At 43.1% G+C, this 16,380-nt stretch overlaps 1 long non-coding RNA gene across 1 annotated transcript; it reads left to right on the forward strand.

Moving 5' to 3' along the window:
• The first annotated feature begins 647 nt into the window (after positions 1-647).
• LOC146400388 (uncharacterized) lies at positions 648-15,800 on the forward strand. Its single transcript, XR_014813734.1, has 2 exons — positions 648-960; positions 13,034-15,800. It is a non-coding gene; the product is annotated as an uncharacterized LOC146400388 (long non-coding RNA).
• Positions 15,801-16,380: the final 580 nt, after the last annotated feature.

A 16,380-nucleotide genomic window follows, 5' to 3' on the forward strand; every position in this document is an offset into this window, starting at 1 on the left:
AGGGCTGATATGGTCTCATAGCCATCTTTTCTCCTCTAATCCTTAGTCCCAACAAGGCATAGGCAGATGGATGGACTCGCTGTTTTGAAAGACCAATCTGATAGATGAGCTCTTCCTTGAACCCTTCAGTGGTTCCCATCGCTCCTTACCGTTTTCTACGGATCTTCAGTCTGCAGCTTAACTCTCACTTCCACATTCAAGCCTCCCACAATGTCCCCCCACAGACACACAAGGTCAGGATCCCTGGGAGACACCTGCCCCCATAACCTCCTGTGCTTTCCCCCCAGACAACTGCCACTCTCTGATTCTTGGTGTCCTATCTGTCTCACCCACAGATTGAGTTCCTCGGGGTGGGGACCCTGGGTGCATTTCTGCACTCTGGTGCCACTAAGGTCTGTAGCACAGAAGGAGCCTTTCCCTTGGGGTCCCACCATCCTGTGCTCAGGTGTCTATGCCCCGGGGCTCGTACATTTCCAGGTCCTACTCCCAGTTCCTTCCCCGGGAGCGGGGAGTCCCAAGCTGGGCGCCTTGACCTGCCCCAGCTTGCTCACCACTGGCCTGCGTGTGGAATAAGGAAAGAGCAGGGGGAGTTCCCCAGCAGCTCTCTGATAACCTCGCCTCAGCTGTCCCATTTCCCTTTGACTCCCCCTGGTTTTTTGTTTCCTGGCGCAGAGCAAGTGCTTTCATTCCTGACTCTGTTTTTCTGACATAATCTGATCAGAACGGGGGAATTCTCCGTGAGAGCGCGCTGATTCATTCTGCAAAGCAGTGCCTGACAGCACCTCCTGCGTCCAGCTGTCTCCCAGATGCTGGGCACAGAGCACAGAGCAAGACTGAGAAAACCCCAGCCTCAGGAGGCCACATTCCAACCAAGGTCTTTGATTTGAGTTAACAGAGCAGAGTGACATGTCCCAAAGAGAAACCTCTTGCCGGATCTGAGAGACTGTGTTGACTATGAAGGTGAGCTACGGGTTTAGGGTAGATTGAGAGGTGTGGCCTGGGTCTCTGAGAGGTGTCTAAGTTTTCCCTAAGGGCTGGAGGCATCCGTCCATCCAGGGCTCTCGGGGCGTAATTCTCATCCCTAGGATTCGGTGGGTTTCCAGAGTCTGAGGTGTCGTATTCACTCCTGGGTTAAACTTGGCTGTAAGAGAATGTTCTACACTTGAGAAATTCATCTGGGGGGAGAAATGAAACCAAGAGCCAACTTCTTCATCCTCTCTGGTAATCCACCTGTTACTTGCTCTCCTAGAAGCCTGGGCTTTCTCTTCAAATCCCTTCATTTTTATAGGGTTGTTAGTTTAATAATCTCTCCCTCCTCCTCCTCCTCTCTCTCTCTCCCTCCCTCCCTGATCTGTGAGCTCATCAGGGCAGGGCTTCCTCTGGCTTGCTCACTGCTTATCTCTAGAAGTTCCTTTCCTGCCTGACACACTGTGACACTCTTAAAATGGGGGCCGGGGGTAGAGGTGAGGGAATAAATCCTGAGCTATTGCTTAGACCTGCAGTGCTTGTGCCTTTGAGGTTTTTATCGTAGGGCAGATGAGTTTTATTTTTGAAATGTATGGCCTAATGTAGTCCTTATCAATATTTTTTACACTCTTCTTTCAATTTTTGGAGTAAATCTTATTTCATTACAAGGAACCACTGCCAGAGTCCCCGTCATGGCTCCGTGGTAATGAGCCCGACCAGTATCCATGAGGATGCAGATTTGATTCCTGGCCTCACTCAGTGGGTTAAAAGATCTGGCATTGCTGTGGCTGTGGTGCAGGCCTGCAGCTACAGCTCTAATTCAATCCCTGGCCTGGGAACCTCCATGGGTGTGGCCCTAAAAAGACACAAAACAAAACAAAACAAAACAAGACAGGGAACCACTGCCTTTTTTTAAGGAGTTTCCCCCAGGGCAGGAAATTTGCATTCTGTGCCTGGCTCTGCCTCTAATCAGTTAAGCAACCTTGAGTCAGTGCCCTTGCCTCTCTAGCCTTGAACGTTCTCCTTGAAGCAGCAACTGATGGTCTTCATGATCCTGTAGGTCCCCCCAGCTCTAAAATGCCAACGCTATTCAGCCAGACCTGGCACTTCAGCAAGGGCTCTGCATGAGGTGTTAGGGGGGCAGTGGGGATCTGCCAGGAGTTTCTTTTCAGGAGCAGAGGATGATAAGGAGCCATCAAGTGTCACGTCCACCTATCTAAGTTGCCCAACCATCCCTCCACAGTGATGTTGGGGGAAGTGCCATCAACCACAGAAGCCTGACACCTGCCAATTCTGCCGATGGGTGGGTTGTTGGGATCATTTTCCAGGCCTGCTGAGACATCAGGCTTCCTCATGTACATGCTGGGGCCGCTCAGATATCTTCGGACTCATGACCCCTCTTTGATACTCTGCAAACAGACCCCCTAAAACCTCCTCTCCAGTGCCCGATGTCTAGATATCTTCTAGATCTTGCCCCTTCTGGACTTCCTTTGGAGTGGGTATGGTGATTCATGGACCACACACACTGGCCATCTAATTTTCCAGCTGGGCTCATGCCTTCTACTCCCTAGCCCGGGCCTTGCCAGCTCCCTGTAGACCTGTCAGCACACTGATGGTTAAGATTTCATTCCTCAGGGGCTGCATTTCAACTCAGCTATTCATTTACTTTGAACAAGAAGCCACATAACCACTCTCCATGCCTGGGTTTTCTCAACTGGAAAACAAAAATTAAAAGCAAACTTTGGCTTATATTTTCTGTGAAACGGCATTGGCTGTCAAAGTAATTGGTCACCAGGAGTCACACTGGAGGGAGCTTCTTTTTTTTTCCTTTTTCTTCTCCTTCCTCCTCCTCCTTGACCTCCACTCTTCTTCTTCTTCATTCCCCTACTTTATCTTTTTCTAATGTGACATTGGAAAACACGGATCTTCACTCACACACACACACACACACACACACACACACACACACACACACACACAGAAGTGCTGGAAAACTGAGAAAAGTTTAATCATTTTTTGTAAAATTGAATGCCTGTGTATTTACCACCCGAGTCAATAAACAGTATAGTGTCCGCTCCAGAAACTTCCCAGGTGCCCTTTCCAAGAGTAAGCTCTTCCACCCCCCAACTGGAACCATGACCCTGAATTTTATCGTTTTCTCTTTGTTTAAAGGCCAGACAGAGGTTTCTTTACTGCTTCCATAGACTTCTTCATTCAACAGCACTAATGGCTAGTGTCCATGCAGCGCTTCCCATGTGGCAGGCAAGTTTAGAGCACTTGACAACGCCCAACTGTTTTCATCCCTACAGCAACCTTATCAGAGTGCTGTTAGGGTTGTGCTGATGAGGAAACTGAGGCACAGGTGGTGAAGTAAATTGTCCAGGGTCACACAGCTAGTAAGGAGCCTGGATTTGAACCCAGAGAGTCTGACTCAAGACTGCACTCCAATCAACTGTACTGCTTCTCATTAAATGGGATCTGGAAACTGCACTGAAATTCTGAGACCTGTAAAGCCCCTCTCACAGACGTATAAGAATATTATAGGAGCAATATTATAGCCTTAGGACTGAGGGAACCCAACTCTCCTTCCATGTTTGCAGTGAAACTAATTTAGTTCTGTGTGTGTGTGTGTTCCCTTTCGGGACTTCATGCTCCTATCAAGGTTCAGTTGACAGCATCACCTTTGGTGGTCTCTTCCAATACCTATGGGGCTAAATTTCCCAAGGCCCAAGCCCCTTCGGAGGCTGACTCTCATTACCAGGATGTCATAACTCAGCTCTTTCCAAAGATTTTGCCACAAAGGACTCCTTTCCTTTTCTTCTTCTTTTTTTTCGTCTTACTTTTTAGGGCCACACCTGAGGCACATGGAGGATCCCAGGCTAGGGGTCGAATCGGGGCTTACTGCTGCCAGCCTACATAACAGCCACAGCAATGCAGGATCTGAGCCGTGTCTGCAACCTACCCCACAGCTCACAGCAACACCAGATCCTTAACCCACTGAGCGAGGCCAAGAATCAAACCCGCAATCTCGTGGTTACTGGTCAGATTCATTTCTGCTGCACCACAACAGGAACTCCAAGGACTTCTTAGCTTTATTTCCTCTGCTTTGACTAAGTAAAAATAAAAGTCCCCCTTTCTTGGCATGTTGCAGTATTTAAAGACATAGATCTATCAAACCTGACTTCTGATCACCAGGAGATTAACTCATAACCAGTGAAGCTCAGTTCTTATGCTTATTAGCTGTGCCAGCAGGTGATAGGCAAGAACAAATCTGATTCCATGTTGCATTTGTTTCTTTTACTTTAACCTTTGTATTCTATTGCTTTTGCTGCAAGAATGTAGCCTGAGATATTCAGGATACCCCTTCTCAAGGCTCTGACCTTCAAAGGTGTAACACTTTTCCATTCATATAGAGATAAAAAGTTGCAGACCTGAGAAGAACAGTCTTGTCAGAGGTTTCCAGGAAAGTCATGACTGCTGCACAGAGAACAGCTGCAAAAACAAAGGATTCTGACACCAAGAAGTTTGCAGCAAAGAAACACACCCCCTCCCTTTTAGTAGGAAAAAAACCCCTAAATTCTAACTTGGATAAGGTGGTTCTTTGGGACATAATCCACCATCTTCTCAGTCGGCTGGCTTTCCAAATAAAGTCACTGTTCCTTACCCCAACAACTCAGTGTACTGGCCTGTCATGCAGTGAGCAGTACCAACCTGGACTTGGTACAAACCAAGCCAAGGAACTTCACCTCTCTGTGCCTCAGTTTCTTCATCTATGAGAAGAGGAATAATGTTAGCTGCCTTATTGCATTGTCTTGAGCATCAGATGAGTATACAGTGCCTAACACAGACAAAGTGCTCAGCAAATATTTGTTGCATTTGCTGTTCTTATTAAGCTGAAGATAATGACAGTTTTTTGTTTGTTTGCTTTTTTTAGGCTGCACTCAAAGCATATGGAAGTTCCCAGGCTAGGGGTCAAATGGGAGCTACAGCTGCCGGCCTACCCCAGAGCCACAGCAACAAGGGATCTGAGCCCATCTGCGACCAACACCGCAGCTCATGGCAACGCCAGATCCCCGACCCACTGAGGGATCGAACCTGCTTCTTCATGGATACTTTTCAGATTCCTTTCTGCTGCGCCACAATGGGAACTCTAACAGTTACTTTTCAAATGAGTTTGTCTTGAACTCTAGCCTGAAACTAGACAGTCAACATTTGTTCTGGCCAGTTCACCTTAAGATGTGTAAATGATGCTAGACTTGTTCAAACACTGAAAATAATTTCTGACTGTCCTTTGCCTTATTCATTTGGGAAATCCAGGTATCTTGGGACCCCAGACTAGGAAACAACTCACCTAAGTTTTAGCTGTGGAGGATTTGGGTATGTACAAATTCTGCCCTACTTAGCTTTTTATCCCAATTGCATAATCAATAAATTATTTGGGGACTGCAGTCCAACTGGAGGAAATTCTGTGGACACCCCCCCACATCCTGCTGTCTTTATCAGTCCATTCATGTCTTATTGGCTCCTTTCACCAAAATTCAAGAAGGATTTTGAATAGCGGGTAGAAAAAGAGAATCTATCAGACAAAGTTATTACTTGTCATTAATTAAAGTTGAAAGGAATTACTGACAAATATGCACTTGAGATTTTAATCATTCAGACTGCTGTCCCCGTCTTCCAGTGCTGTGGAAAATTGAGATTTGCCTGAATATCAGTTTCTGGACTTTTGGGCAGATGATACTTTAGCAAGTGAAAAACACAGGTGTTATGGTCAACTTCAGGTTTGAATGGTGGCACCTTCACTCACTACCTCTGTGATCTTTGGTTTTTTTTTTGGTTGTCTTTTTTAGGGCACCCATGGCAAATGGAGATCCCCAGTCTAGGGGGTCAAATCAGAACTGCAGCTGCTGGCCTACGCCCCTGGCACAGCAATGTGGGATCTGAGTCACGTCTGTGACCTACACCACAGCTCACAGCAATGCTGGATCCTTAACCCACTGAGCAAGGCCAGGGATTGAACCCGTGTCCTCATGGATACTGACTGGGTTTGTTACTGCTGAGCCATGACAGGAACTCCACTACCTCTATGACCTTGACCAAACCTCTCTAAGCCTTGGTTTCCTCATCTGTAGAAGGGAAATAATGTCCCTTGCACTGCGACTCTTAAATGAGATGATGTATGTAAGATGTCTGGCACCCACAAGTGCTCACAAGTTAGCCCTTTTCTTCTGACTCTTCCTAGTCGATCTGTGGAAATGAGGTGATGAATCAATTTGGTGAAAAATAAAGAGTAGAAATTGATGACCTGGCTCCACGTGGCCGAGTAATTTACTCACTGACTGTATTGTCACCATTTCACCAATGTTTGGAAGTTGTTAAGAAACAGCTTAAGTGTTACAGAGCAATCAGAGAATTCTGAAGGGAAAAAAGTGGGGAAACTGCTACAAAGGCAGCAAGAGCTGGCTCCACGCCTCTGCCTCCAACACACTCCTTATACTGAAGTCACCTTCTGAGCTGATGGTCATCATTGTCCTATCTTTTTCCTGTGTTCCTACAATGGCATTGTGTTGCTTCATCCTGTTGTAAGGGCCCCGTGGGATGGTGGATGGTGTGCTGTTATCTCCATCTTCTTGTGAGGAAACTGAAACTCAGGGAGGTCAAATGACTCACCCACAGGCACACTTCTAATTGGTGGATGGAAAAAGATTTGAATACATCTCATCACTCTCGATCCAGAGCGTCTTTTTACTACTTTCTGTTCCTGGGCATAAAATCATCATTCTATTTTTGTGCATACCATTATAAAAAATAGTAATAAAATACTATTTTTGTGCATTTCTAAATATTTGACATATTCGATTCTGCTCATAGTCTTTCACTTCCTTAAAGATTTCCTTCTCTCAAAGAAGTGTTTTAAACCTCAACACTCTCATATTCATTGATTTTATTGCAGATCAAATTCTGTGGTAACAAGGTTCCCAGAAATCTGTGTGTGTGTGTGTGTATATATGTATTTTTTTCCTTCAGAAGCTAACCAATAGCTCAGTCAAAAAGAAAGAGAAATATATTCAATTTCGCCATTTTTTTTGGTTGTACCTGTGGCATGCAGAAATTCCTGGGCCAGGGATTGAACCCATGCCATAGCAGTGACTGGAGTCACAGCAGTGACAATGTTAGATCCTTAACCTACTGAGCTACATAGGAACTCCAGTCCTGAACCTTCTTGAACTTATTGATGCCTGTGGCAGAACTAGGAGAGAGACTGGTATATTAATAAACTTTCACTTAAAATGTCATAAAAACAGTTATGTTAATAAGAAATATAAGAATATATTATTGTTATAAATACATACACACTAACAATACAAAATATGCAGACAAAGAAAAACTCCACATTGTCTTATACCTCATGCGACCATCCCACTTTCCTCTCCAGATACACCCATCATTAATAGTTTGGGGTATTTATACTCCCAGACTAGTTTCTGTATATTTATACACATGCAATGTGAAGGTACAATGTATATGTTTTACCTGTACTTTATTCAGTCATTTCATGATATTATATTCTTTTAATTTTTAAATTTTTATTTATTTTTATTTTTTATTTTATTTTTTTGTCTTTTTGCCTTTTCTAGGGCCGCTTCCTGCGGCATATGGAGGTTCCCAGGCTAGGGGTCGAATCGGAGCTATAGCCGCTGGCCTCTGCCAGAGCCACAGTAACACAGGATCTGAGCCGCCTCTGCAACCTACACCAAAGCTCATGGCAACGCCAGATCCTTAACCCACTGAGCAAGGCCAGGGACCGAACCCGCCACCTCGTGGTTCCTAGTCGGATTTGTTAACCACTGTGCCACGATGGGAACTCCTATTCTTTTTATTTTGATGACACCTATAGCATATGGAAGTTCCCAGGTCAAGGATCAAAGCCGAGCCATAGCTGCAACCTACACCACAGCTGCAGCAATGCTGGATTCTTAACCCACTGCACCACAGTGGAAACTCCTAGTGTTCTCTTACTTAACAACATAGTTTATAAATCATTCCATACAGATACCTATAGGTCAAACTCACTTTCAAAAACTGATGGGTGGAAATCCACAGGATGTGTGAACCACTATTTAGTCCATCATTTTCATGATGTACATTTGGATTATTTTAGAACCCTGCTCTTATGGATAGCGACCCAGACAACAACTACCTTTATACCTCCTTAGACAGCACTGCAAACATGTGGGCCTCACAAGAAGCTAATAAAGAAAGTGATGACTTTCCAGGAGTTCCCTGGTAGCCTAGCAGTTAAGGATCTGGCATTGTCACGGCTGTGACCCAAGTCATTGCTGTGGCACTGTTTCGATCCCTGACCAGGAACTTCCACATGCTGCAAGTGTGGCAAAAAAAAAAAAAAAATGGGGGGGGGAATGACATTCCATGCCTGCCCGTGGGCTGTCTGTCAACACCAAAAGCATCACTGTTGGGAGTCTGCACTTCCAGATGCTAAGCCTCTGCTTTAATTTGAGTCATCAGTCTTCATTTTACCGCTTAACCAGTTCCACTGAAATGACACAGTCTTCTACTTGTATTTTTCTCTGTCAAAAAAGTACCACAGAAACAGATTCACAGACATAGAAAACAAACTTACGATTACCAAAGGGGAAGAGGGGGAGGGATAAGTTAGGAGTTTGGGATTAACAGATATACACTACTATGTATAAAATAGATAAACAACAGGGACTTACTGTGTAGCACAGAGAACTATATTCAGTATCTTATAATAAACTATCATGGAAAAGAATATATATAATAATAAATATAAATAAATAAATAAAATATATTTATACGTATGTATACACACACTTTGTGTATCACTTTGCCGTACACCTGAAACTAACACAACATGGTAAATCAACTGTACTTTAATAAAAATATTTAAATAATATTTAAAACGAAGAAACAAAAAAAGCAGAGCACCACCGTATCAGCCGAAGAAGGCAAATCCAAGGTATTGATCAAGGTGAATAGACACGGGTATATTTTTAGTGTTATTATTTCAGAGGATAAACTGGACACTCACCGCGCTTCACCCTAGTGGCTGCAGGAGGGTGGTGTTTGGCTTGGCGGAGCCCAGGCCCTGGGCTCTCTCAGTGGCGATGCTCAGGTTCCTGTCATTGTGATGAAGACTTGAAATGCTCTCACCCCTTTGCTGTGTCGTGGGCCATGACGGAGCTGGTTGTAGTTCAGAGCACGGTGACCAGTTCTCTTATCGCATGTTCATTGCTGCCCTGTCTAGTGGTTCACCACGGGGGTGACCCCAGGCTCCCTTCTCTACTTCCGTTGCTTCCATCGCCAGCAACTCCGTCATATTCTCTCTCTCTCACCCAAATCACTCTCCATCTGAGCCCATATTCAATACGGCCACTGGACGAAGCGCTTGTGCCTGGTGGTCTTATTGGTCAATGGAGAGATGAGCCCCTGTGGGTCTTATCAGCTGTGGCCAGGGAAGCATAACCACAGGATATCAAGTTGGCAAATTAAGGAATTTCAAAGAGGGAGCCATGATGGACATCCAGAGGCATCTCAGAACAGAATCACAAGTGTCTCTGGAAAGGGCATCCTGCTAAAACTTTGGTCTAGAAATTCCTCATCAGTGTTTGCAACCTGCGGGAGCCATGGAGAAAGCCACATAGATGCCATCAGATTATCATGTGCTTCTTAGAGAAATAAATAACCTGAACTGAAGCATACTTCCGGTTGTCAATTTTCTATAAGCACCCTGGGACTCAATGACAAGCTTCAGGATCGATATGGTCCTCTGACAGCAAACTGATTGTTCCAGCAGAGACCTTTAATGAAATTGTTCATGGTATTAAAGAACAACCATCTCCAGCATATTACAATGACAATGGCAGGACCTTGTGAAGACAAAAAGCAAAGCAACTTTCCTGCTCATTTCTTTTTGAAAGCACCAATCGCTAGCCAGGAAGCCGTCTTGTTAATTAGCTGTTAATTATTGAGACAGCATGTGAAATGTTTATTAAAGAGCTGTACCACCGACAAAGAAGAGAACTCAGAGCAAGAGACAATTGAAGCGTAAAAAAAGGAATGGGTAAGCTTTTACCCAGCTGACTGGCACCTAGGAAATTCTAGAAACTTACCCCTCTGGTAAGAAATGAGTGTTACTGTAGAAATGCATATTAAATAGACCACAATAGATGAAGAGATAATAGATACACAGAGCTGGAAGGAGCCATCTTCCTTCATTTTATAGACTGGGAAACACATGTGACAGAACATAAATGAAATGCCCAACGTCGCCTTTCTAGTTGGTATAACAAGAATCAGTTCAGCCCGGAGAACACATCACTATCAGGCCCTGGGGAAAGGTGAGTGTTGGTTCATTTAGCCTGGATCTCCTATTCATAATCTCTGCTAGAGTTCTTCACCCTCAAAAGAGGTTATAACAGATATAGTCCAAGCAACACCCTGAAAAATGTAGCCTTAATCCTGCATATCACTTTAATCCTGTTCTGTTACTGTACAACCAGACCATGCTACTTTTGCTGCGTTACAAATTTATACTTTAAAAATAAATTTTGGTGAGAATTATATTGTGCCATTTATTTATTATCATCATTTTTTTTTTTTTTTTTTTTTTTTTTGCTGCTGTTAAAAGTTAATTTGGTACAGGCATGTATTTCAAATATATCATAGTTTTTGTAATCTTTCTGGGCACTTAAAATTGTTGAATTTTTTTTTCATTGCAAATATAACTTACTTTTATTTTTTTTTGAGGTGTATGTAATTGACACACACTACTATACTGGCTTCAAGGGTACAACATCATGTTTCAATATGTGTATATGTTGTAAAATGATCACCACCATAAGTCTAGCTAACATCTGTTACCATACATAGTTACAAAATTTTTTTCTTGTGATGAGAATTTTTAAGATCTATGTTCTTAGCCATGTTCAAGTAGGACAGTCACCATGCTGCAGTTTACAGTCTCATGACTTCTTTATTTTGTAACTGGAAGTTTGGAACTTTTGCCTCCTTACCCATTTTGCCCACCCCTCCCACCATCATTTCTTTTTTAAATGTTCTGAAATCTCCAAAAAAGGAAGTGGCCCAGGCCTCTGAAAACCTCTTAAGGTCTTGTTCACTTCTCCACATTCTTTCTTTGTGAAATATAACTTTCATAAGTAATTTAAGTTTACAGAGAGTCAGGTTGTAGTTTTGTTTCTTTTCTTTTGGCTGCACCTGTAGCATATAGAAGTTCCTGGGCCAGGGACTGAATTTGAGCTGCAGGTGGGACCTGTGCCACACAGCTGTGGCAATGCTAGATCCTTTACCCCCTGAGCCAGGCCAGGGATTGAACCCCCACCTCAGCAGTGACCTGACGTGCTGCAGAGATAATGTCATATCCTTAACCTGCTGCACCACAGTGGGGACTCCAGGTTGTAGTTTTCTTAAATGCAAGTGTCTTAGTCCATGTGAGCTGTCATAATGGAATACCACAGACTGGTAGCTTATAGACAATGAACATTTATTTCTCACAGTTTTGAAGGCAGGAAGGTCCAAGATCAAGTCACTGGCAGACTCAGTGTCTAGTAAGGACCCATGTCCTGGCTCATAGTTAGCAGCCTTCTCCTGTGTCCTCACATGGTGGCAGGGGCAAGAGAGGTCTCCGGGATCTCTTCTATAAGGGCACTAATCCCATTCATGAGGGCTCCACCCTCAGGACATAATCATCTCCCCAAAGCCCCACCTCCAAATGCCATCACACTAGATGTTAGGATTTAACATTCAAACTTGGGGGCGGGAGGTGATCACAAACATTTAGTTTGTAGCACAGGGCATTCTGCGTTGCACATCTATAGAGTTATCATATGGGACACAGAATATTGCTGTCCATCTCCTCGTGGGTGTGGCCTACTGGGATGCTACTACTGATACTCTTAGGAAAGAGCCACTTTATTCTCTATATTGGCGATCTTTTATATGGTGATCTTTTATATGGTGATCTTTTATATGGTGATCTTTTAGGGGGCAGCTCTATAACATGCCTTCAAGCCTATTCCCATGCACAATCATATTTTAACTTTATATTACAGGTAAAAAAAAGTTAAAGTAGGAGTCAAGTAAGGATGTTGATAAATACACTTTTATCCTCCTTTGGAAAGTTGTGTAAAACATTGTCTTCCATCCTTGCCTTCTGCTTTCAGAAGCTGTTAGGAAGCATTGCTGGATTATGTCAAATGTATAATGAAAAGCTACGGAGGCTCTATCAAGCATAAGAGAATTGATTGGAAAGATGCAGGGTATTCTTGAGGAAACTCCCTCTATATTGACTCCATTATGTGGTGCCAGGGGTTTAGCCCCACCGACTCAGCCAATACTTCTCTTTTTTAAATTTATTTTTATTATTTTTTTTATTTTTAGGGCCACACCTGCAGCATATGGAGGTTCCCAGGCTAGGGGTCTAATCAGAGCTGTTGCTGCCAGCCTACACCACAGCCACAGCAACACCAGATCCAAGTCTCATCTGCAACCCACACACAGCTCACAGCCATGCCGGATCCTTAACCCACTGAGTGAGGCCAGGGATCGAATCCACAACCTCGTGGTTTCTAGTTGGATTCCTTTCCGCTGCACCACGATGGGAACTTCCTTCTCTTCTTGTCTCATTCCTCTTCCAGGTTTTATTGTGTGGACTCAGCGTTTCTCAAACTTCAGCCTACATAAAGATCACCCGGAGGACTGACAGAAAAGGCAGAACAGCCATGTTCCCAAAGATTCTTATTCACTAGATTTGGGGTGGGTCCCAGGGATCTGCCTTTTTAAGAAACACTGTAGACATTTTTGTTGCAGTCATCCTAGAACCACATTTGAAAAACCCTGATATGCCCTCATTTTCTCATTAGCTCCCTTGGAGGGGTGCATGTCATTGTGTCTCCGAATTATTGGCTTTATCTCTCCATTTGGGTGATTCACTTGTGTAATAGCTTGACTGATGCCCCTTCTCACCCAGCCTGACTCCCAGGATTCACCTCTCCTCTCCTTGCAGGAGGAGGGAAGGAGACTGGAGAAAAGCAGAGTCGCATCAGAATCCGTCCACCAGTGGAACTGCTCTTCTAGAATCACTTGAATCGCCCATGAAACTTCTTTTAAATGAGCCTAGGCCAATCCTGAGGCCAATCCTGGAACCAATCCTGGTGAATTAGGGTTACAATCAAGTGAAGAATTACTATTCAGAATCAAAAGCTATGTCTAACTGTAATACCTATCATGACGGACATTCTGGCTTGAATTATAAATGCATCTAAGGCTCTAGATGGAGAGTTTCAAAAATATTCTCTGTAATGATGGTGATTTGCACAGGAAGGCTGCACCAAAATGGACACACGGCTACTTACAACCTCCTTTTGCTTTAATTGGTCAGGCAGCCATTTTTACTGGTTGAGTCTCTTTGATTGGTTGGTACCTTCCTATCCCAGTTGATAAATATTTGCACTACTGGAATCAGGATAGAAGTTTTCTCTTAAGAGACGAAATTCTTGCAACGATCTCAAATCTAGTTTTTTTTTTTTTTTTTTTTTAAGTCCAATCTTGTGAATTAGTTGTCACACTTTGTAAGTCATATAAGTCATATAGTTCACATTCTAAGTAAGGGCTATGCTGAGCCAGGTTATTATGTGTCCTATAACATTTATGCCAGGCATTAACTCCTTATGGGCTTCATGCATGAAAATCTCCATGCAATTGTGCCCACTGTTACTGGCATGGCCTCCCAAACCATGCATAAGGCTGATGATTTAGATCCCAAAAAACTCCAGCAAAAAGATCTTGGCCATATCCTAAGCTTGGTTTCCTACAGATGGTACTCTGCTGATTCATTTCCTCATGGGGCACTCGAGCTGATTGTTTTATTCTTTCGAAGAATGTTATAAATTGCAGTTTGCTTACGATTGGGTGATGAGGGGGTAGGCTGGGGTTTACAGTTGAGAAAGATCACTTCAGCTTCTAATAAGAAACGTATGATTTAGGTTCACTGACTAGGCTGAGGAAGTATTTATAAATACACTCAGCCCCCACCTACACCCCATCCCTGAGTTCTGCATCCTCAGATTCAACCAACCATGTATCAAAAATATTTGAAAAGAAATTCCAGAAAGTTCCAAAAAGGAAAACTTCAATTTGCTGGGCACCTGCAATTATTTACATAGCATTTACAATTATTAGGTGTTATAAGTCATCTAGATGTGATTTAAAATATATGGGAGGATGTGAGTAGATTATATGCAAAAACTATGCTATTTTATAAGGGGACTTAAGCATCTGTGATTTGGGTACTTGTGAAAATCCTGGAACCAATCCTCCACAGATACAAGGGATGACTTTAATTATATGTCTGGGTATCTGTGTGTGTACATAGCTACATTTGCTTTTAACCACACAAAGAATTTAAATTAAACATAAAATAATTATATGCTTGGTAATGCAGAAGCCAATATACCATTACAAAAATTGGTTTTTAAACTCCAATTTAGGGAGTAAGAGGCGTGGTCAGTTCTCAGTCTTCATCTCACCTGACACATCAGTGATGTGCTTGGCAAAACTGATACCTTCCTTCATTTTGCTTTTGGAATGTCACATTAGATTTTTCCTCCAACTCCCCAGCTGCACCATCTGTTAGTCCTCTTTGTTTATTCCTCCTCTTCAGCCCCACCTCTTAGTATCGGGGGATTAGGGCTTCATCTTTGGACCTCATCTCTAGTTATATTCACTTCCCCAAACAGATATCCCATTGCCCAGTCAGCATGTCCACTTGGACGTCTAACAGACTTCTCAAACCAAACTTGTCCAAGACAGAACTCTTAACTTACAACCCAATATACTGTTGTTTTTCTCATCTTAGTAAAAGGCAACTCCATTATTCTCCTTGCTCAGGCCAAAACCTCAGACTCCTTACTGACTGCTTTTCTTCTTTCATACTCTATTTTGAATCCACGTACGAATCCCATTGACTCTTCCTCAAAGGCGTGATTTGCCAGCCTCAAAACATCCATCGCCTTCCTGGTCCAGACGTCTGTAATTTCTCTACTTTATTATTGCCATAGCTTAATTTCTAGACTCTCTATTTCTTCACCACCCCATCCCTCCATCTCTTTTCAGTACAGTAACCAGAGTGATCCTGTTAATTCCAATCGTGTCACTTTTTTGCTCAAAATCCTCTAACAGTTTCCCAAATCACAAAGTCTCTTTAATTGTTTCTAAGATCTATCCTTCTCCATCATCCCTAACCTCATCACCAACACTGTCACATCTGTTCATTCTGTTCCAGACCCACAGGCTCCTCTGCCATTCCTCCAACATACCAAACATTCTGCCACCCCAGTGTCTTTGCATGTTCTGTCTCTTTACCCTGGAAAGCTCTTCTTCCAGATTCCACTTCCTCTCTGCCTTCAGCTCGTTGATCGATCAAATGTCACCTTCTCAAGGAGATTCTCCCTGATTATCTTATTTAAGGTGAAATTCTCCACCCCACCCCCTGCAATCTCAATCCCTCCCCGCTTTGATTTGTCTTCATAGTACTTATCACCAACTGACACAGTTTATTTATTTGATTGCTGTCTGTCTCTCCACACTTAGAATTAAGATTCGTGAAAGTAGCGGCTTTAGTATGTTTTGGAAATTAATATTTTTTTTTTCAGTACCAAGAACAATGTGCATGGTAAATATTCAATAACTCTTTGTTGAAAAAAGTAATGGTGTATGACAATTAAAATGCCAAAGTACATAAATTAAATATATATACTGTGGTAGCCAGTCTCCAAGATGGGCCCCAATGATTCTCAGCTCCTGCTCTTGTGTAGTCTCCTGCCAACACTATATCAGAATTAGTCTGTGTGACCAATGGCATATGTGGTAGTGTGTAACTTCGGAGAGTAGACTATAAAAAATAGTACAGTTTCCACCTTGCTGTCTTGGATCACTCACCCTGGGTTAAGCCAGTGCCAATATCATGAGAACACCCAGCTGCACTATTAAGTGGGTCACATGGAAAGTAATTGAGACTACCACACAACAGCCCACACCATTCTGCCAGCCATGTGAGTGAATCATCTTGGAAGTATATTCTCCAGCTCCAGTCAGGCCTTTACATCACTGTAGCCCTGGCCAACATTTTGACCACAATCTCATGGGAGAGCCCAAGCCAGAACTACTCAGCTAAGCTATTCCCAAATTCCTACAGAGACGATGTGAGATTTTTTTTTTAAATAAATATTTATGGTTGCTTTAAGCCATAAATCTTAGGTAAATTTCATATGCAGAAATAGTAACTAATACAGATTTTTGACTTGGAAATAGGATGTTGCTGGAACAAAACCAAAAAATGTGGGGGAAGCTTTG

Source organism: Sus scrofa, chromosome 8 (assembly GCF_054392235.1).
Source record: "Sus scrofa isolate SSC_HxYL_T2T_F1_AM1 chromosome 8, Sscrofa_HxYL_maternal_Yorkshire_Landrace_v2.0, whole genome shotgun sequence".
Lineage (NCBI taxonomy): Eukaryota > Metazoa > Chordata > Mammalia > Artiodactyla > Suidae > Sus > Sus scrofa.